This window comes from Cebus imitator, unplaced genomic scaffold, assembly GCF_001604975.1.
Source record: "Cebus imitator isolate Cc_AM_T3 unplaced genomic scaffold, Cebus_imitator-1.0 Scaffold525, whole genome shotgun sequence".
Taxonomy (NCBI): Eukaryota; Metazoa; Chordata; class Mammalia; order Primates; family Cebidae; genus Cebus; species Cebus imitator.
The window spans coordinates 206,672-212,768 of NW_016107840.1; the positions used below are offsets into that span (position 1 = coordinate 206,672).

General features: G+C 43.3%; 1 pseudogene; it reads right to left on the reverse strand.

The window, feature by feature from the left end:
• The window catches only part of LOC108293197, a 7,195-nt pseudogene extending 3,896 nt beyond the window's left edge, over nt 1-3,299 (reverse strand).
• Between the last annotated feature and the right edge of the window lie 2,798 nt (nt 3,300-6,097).

Below are 6,097 nucleotides of genomic sequence, written 5' to 3' on the forward strand. Positions count from 1 at the left end.
CAGTGATGGGGAACTATCAGCATAGTGACCCAGTGCCACCTCCCTCACTTCTTCCCAACTGGCTCCTATGCCAATTCTGCCTCCAATTTCCCTGATACCTGGGACCAGCTGTGGAGATGAATCTCATCCTAGGCCTCTGGCCAGTAGCCAGTTCTTCCAACAGAGATCAGAGGAGGCTGAGTGCCTCTGAGGAGTAAGCGGCCTGTTCATGGGAGAGAGGCTGGAAGTCTGTTCCTGCCACAGTGGGTCAGCAGGTGTTAGCCTGAGGTTCTATGCGCATGTAGGTTCCCATGGGGTCAGCTGGGTAACCTGGGCATATTGGAATCCAACCTCCTGAAAGAACAGTTCCAAAATCCTCTGTACCCCTCTGCTCCATTCTACACGCACACTCCACGCCCCTCTCTCTGGCTCATGTACCAAGTAGGGTGAAAGTTTCAAGCTGAAGTGTTTCCTACAGGTTGGAAAGGCAGAAAATCAGAATAGCTGACACCTTTAAAATCAACATCTATAAATTAACCATTGCCATTGTTGGCAGCAGAGGTTCAAAAAATATACATTAAAATCTACTTTCTTTGTTTCTTTTTCCTTTTTTTAAAAAAAAGAGGTGAGGGCTTGCTCTGTCACCTAGGCTACAGTACACTGGCCTGAATATAGCTCACTGCAGTCTTGAACTCCTGAGCTCAAGTGATTCTCTCACCTCAGCTTCTGGAGCAGTTGGGATTGCAGGTGTGCACCACCATGCCTGGCTAGTTTTTTAAATTTTTTGGTCTCACTATGTTTACCAGGCTGATCTCGATCTCCTGATCTCAAATTATCCTCCCGCCTCAGCCTCCGTAAGTGCTGCAATTACAGGCATGAGTCAGGGTGTCAGGCCTTAAAATCTATTTCTGAGTGGATGGTAGTTCATTACTTAGGATAGATAGAGATTTAAATTTAAAAGAAAATCAACATGACAGAAGCTGTGATGAAATCAGAATCTGTTTCTCCCCCATTGAAAAGTCATGATGTGTGTGGTCCAAGGTTGGTATGAGGGCTGGATTCCTTCCAGTTTTTTTTGCAGTCCCTCTTTCCTATACTCTGGCCCTTGACAAAGATTCTTTTCTTATCCAAATTTTACTCAAACACTTCTGAATTCTTTTTCTTTTTCTCTTGAGACAGAGTCTTGCTCTGTCCCCCAAACTTAAGCAGTCCTTCCACCTCAGCTTCCCAAGTAGCTGAGACTACAGGCATTCACCACCATGCCCAGCTAATTTAATATATATATATTATGCAGAGACAGGGTCTTGCTATGTTGCCTAGGCTGGTCTCAAACTCGTGACTGAAACAATCCTCCCACTTTGACTTCCCAAAGTGCTAGAATTACACAGATGAGCCACCTGGCCCAGTTCCTAATTTTTTTTAGCCAGGTCTGACTTTTGAACTTTTACGTTTGTCTCTGCATAGAATTGGAGGGGAAGAGGCTACATTTTTAGGCGGTGATAATTACATAACCCACTAAGAGGTCCCATGCTTCAGACTTACATGTATGAAGAAGGAATAACAAAACTGAGATTCCATGCAGCACTGTGCCCTGAGAAGGATGCTGGCTGTTTCTTGCGTAAAGTGACCCCTTGTTTATCATAAACACAGGAAGGGGAGCACTACACACTGGGGTCAGTTGGGGGGAAATAGGGGAGGGTCGGTGGAGGGGTGGAGAGTTGGGGAGAGATAGCAAAGGGAGAGATGCCAGATGTAGGTGATGGGGAGGAAGGCAGCAAATCACACTGCCATGTGTGTACCTATGCAACAATCTTGCATGTTCTTTACATGTACCCCAAAACCTGAAATGCAATAAAATAAATGGAAAAAAAAAAGAAAAGCATGCATATCAAGCAGGAAGGATTGCTGATTTGATATTGCTGATACTGTTCCTAGTGGTATAAATGCCATTTATCTGATATGGCTGGGAAGGTTTTGTGAATCTGGGCTCCTTGCCAGACACCAGCACATCATTGTTGAAAGTCCTCAGACTCCCTTACAGGAAAAGCCATTTCCCTTTTCAGCTCAGCTGTTCTGCAGTAGAAATGAAAAGTTCTGTGGCTAGAATGGCTTCATTCCTCTCCATCACTGGCAGGAAGGCCAGGGAGAGGCATGGGGATGGTGCAAGTCCCTGAGGGCGGGCTGGCGAGCAGAGGGTGCCTCTTGCTAGAAGCTGCAGTACAGGGAGCAGAGGGAAGGTTTGGGGGCACTCCCAGAATGGCCCAAGACACTTTTTTCCAAGAGTCAAAGCCAAAGCAAAGTGATAGTAATAACAAGAATGAGCCGCTCTCTGTGCACTGAAATGGAGCACTCTCCAAGCTACGACGTCAGTGGGGAAATGCCAGATACAGAGCAATCTGTGCAATGTGCACAATCTATATAAAAGAAAAGAAATATGTGAACATACATAAATATTTATAAGTTCACAGGTCATCACTGGGAAGATACTCAAGAAAGTGGTAACAGTGGTTACTACAGAGGAAGATTCCATTACTATGAGATGTGGTGAAGGGGACTTAATTTCCACTGTACATATATCCTTGTGTAGCTTTACAGTGCTGTACCAGGTACATAAAATACCTATTAATAATAGGATATTAATCATAATAGGATATTAAATAATTAATATTTTTCAATAATAAATCTTATTATTTATTATTGGAAAATAAATAATAAGAAAACAAAACTGAAAAGTACCAGAATCAGTGGTTGAAGCAAACAGGCTTGAGGGAGGAAAGAGCAGGCAGCTTTGGGAACCAAGAACATGAGATGCAGAAACGCCAGGAGTGGGGACCACAGTGTGATGTGAATAAGCTNGGTTGGTATGAGGGCTGGATTCTTTCAAATTTTTTTTGCAGCCCCTCATTCCTAGACTCTGGCCCTTGACAAAGATTCTTTTCTTAGCCAAATGTTACTCAAAGACCTCTGAATTCTTTTCTTTTTCTCTTGAGACAGGGTCTTGCTCTGTCCCCCAAACTCAAGCAATCCTCCCACCTCAGCTTCCCAAGTAGCTGAGACTACAGGTGTTGTACAGGACCGAGCACAGAAAAAAAAGTCAACCCCAAGACAAAAGTATGCCAAATTGCAGGGTCTTTATTGCCGGTGGCCACAGAGGACTCACGTCTCTCCAACTTGTGGCCCCCAAAGGAGGGTGTCAAGACCTCTTTATACCCGTAAAAATCACCTTGGGCATAAGGGAGAGGGGCGGGGGGCGGCGGTGAGGGGGTTCCGGACATTCCAGTGGATTCCTGGGCGAAGATGGGGTGAGGGGCTCCGGACATTCTGGTGGATTCCGAGGGCCAGGGGCCCTTTTTGACATTCTGGTTGTTACTTAAGTGATTCACAAAAGTCAAGATTAGCATTTGTTTACACATTGTCTGGGTAAGGTGGCGATTATAGTCCTTAATTGCACATTCACATTTGGGTTATAGAGAGCAGTTTAAACAGAAAGCCAGGGTATGGTTGAGGTATGCAGTTTTATGGGGCTTTTTTACCATGTCACACAGGCATTCACCACCATGTCTAGCTAATGTAAAATATATATATTGTTTTGGAGACAGGGTTTTGCTATGTTGCCTAGGCTGGTCTCAAACAATCCTCCCACCTTGACCTCCCGAAGTGCTGGAATTACATGGGTGAGCCATCAGGCACAGACCCTAAATTTTTTTAACTAAGTCTGACTTTTGGACTTTTGTGTTTGTCTCTGCATTGAATTAGGGGGGAAGAGGCTAAATTTTTAGGCAGTGATAATTACATAACCCACTAAGAGGTCCCATGCTTCAGGCTTACACTTATGAAGAAGGAGTAACAAAATTGAGATACCACGCAGCACTGGGCCCTGAGAAGGATGCTGACTGTTTCTTGTGCAAAGTGACCCCTTGTTTATCTTAAAAGAGAAGCATGCATATTAAGCAGGAAGGATTGCTGATTTGATATTGCTGATACTGTTCCTAGTGGTATAAATGCCATTTATCTGATATGGCTGGGAAGGTTTTGTGAATCTGGGCTCCTTGCCAGACACCAGCACATCATTGTTGAAAGTCCTCAGACTCCCTTACAGGAAAAGCCATTTCCCTTTTCAGCTCAGCTGTTCTGCAGTAGAAAGGAAAAGTTCTGTGGCTAGAATGGCTTCATTCCTCTCCATCACTGGCAGGAAGGCCAGGGAGAGGCGTGGGGATGGTGCAAGTCCCTGAGGGTGGGCTGGCGAGCAGAAGGTGCCTCTTGCTAGAAGCTGCAGTACAGGGAGCAGAGGGAAGGTTTGGGGGCACTCCCAGAATGGCCCAAGACACTTTTTTCCAAGAGTCAAAGCCAAAGCAAAGTGATAGTAATAACAAGAATGAGCCGCTCTCTGTGCACTGAAATGGAGCACTCTCCAAGCTACGACGTCAGTGGGGAAATGCCAGATACAGAGCAATCTGTGCAATGTGCACAATCTATATAAAAGAAAAGAAATATGTGAACATACATAAATATTTATAAGTTCACAGGTCATCACTGGGAAGATACTCAAGAAAGTGGTAACAGTGGTTACTACAGAGGAAGATTCCATTACTATGAGATGTGGTGAAGGGGACTTAATTTCCACTGTACATATATCCTTGTGTAGCTTTACAGTGCTGTACCAGGTACATAAAATACCTATTAATAATAGGATATTAATCATAATAGGATATTAAATAATTAATATTTTTCAATAATAAATCTTATTATTTATTATTGGAAAATAAATAATAAGAAAACAAAACTGAAAAGTACCAGAATCAGTGGTTGAAGCAAACAGGCTTGAGGGAGGAAAGAGCAGGCAGCTTTGGGAACCAAGAACATGAGATGCAGAAACGCCAGGAGTGGGGACCACAGTGTGATGTGAATAAGCTAGGAGAGCAGTTGGGTGAGTGAGCATCAGAGAGAGGGAGCTGTTTTCTGGGGCTGAGCACTCATGGGATGGGGGATGGGAGCAGACAGTTAATCCCCACCATAAATCACTTAAAATTGTCCAGAAAAATTCAATCTCGTACAATGTATGGGATCATTTTACTGAGAGGCTAATGAGATGAAAAGATACAGGACAGGTCCTGTAATTGTTTTTTTGTTTTTTTGTTTTTTTTTTTGCATCACACAGAATCATTAAGAAGTGAGATTGCTTTAGAGAGCCAAATTTTATCATTTTTCAAAAAAATTATTTTTATTTATTTAGAGACAGGGTTTTGCTGTGTCACCTAGGCTGGAGTACAGTGACATAATCATAGCTCACTGTAAACTCAGCTTACTGGGCTCAAGTGACCCTCCCACCTCAGCCTTCTGAATACTGGGGACTACAGGTGCATGCTACCAGGTCTGGCTAATCTTTTTAAAAAATTGTCACAGGCTATGTGAGGTGACTCACACCTGTACTCTTAGCCCTTTGGGAGGCAGAGGTGGGAGGATCACTTGAGCTCAGGAGTTCAAGATTAGCCTGGGCAACATAGTAAGACCCCTTCTCTACAAAAATTAGAAAAATTGGTCAGGCATGGTAGCACGCCCCTAGTCAAGAAGATCATCATGGGATATTATTCAGCCTTAAAAAAAAGAAGAAAACACTGCCATTGGGCAGCATGGATGAATCTGGAGGATATTACGCTAAATGAAATAAGCCAGACATGGAAAGCTATAACACTATCTGATCTCACAAGCAGAATCTAAAATAGTCAAACAAAAAAATGGAAAGTGGAATGGTGACTTCCAGGTGCTGGACGAAGTGGGAAGTGGGGAGCTGATGGTCAAAGGGTACAAAATTTCAGTTAAGAAAAATAAGTTCTGGAGATCCACTATACAGCTGATGCCTATAGNCAGAATCTAAAATAGTCAAGCAAAAAAATGGAAAGTGGAATGGTGATTTCTAGGTGCTGGAGGAAGTAGGAAGTGGGGAGGTGATGGCCAAAGGGTACAAAATTTCAGCTAAGAAAAATAAGTTCTGGAGATCCACTACACAGCTGATGCCTATAGTTAACAATGCTGCATTGTATACCTAAAATTTTCTAAAAGGGTGGCTCTTATATTAAGTGTTCGTACTACACATATGCAAACATGCACACACACACAA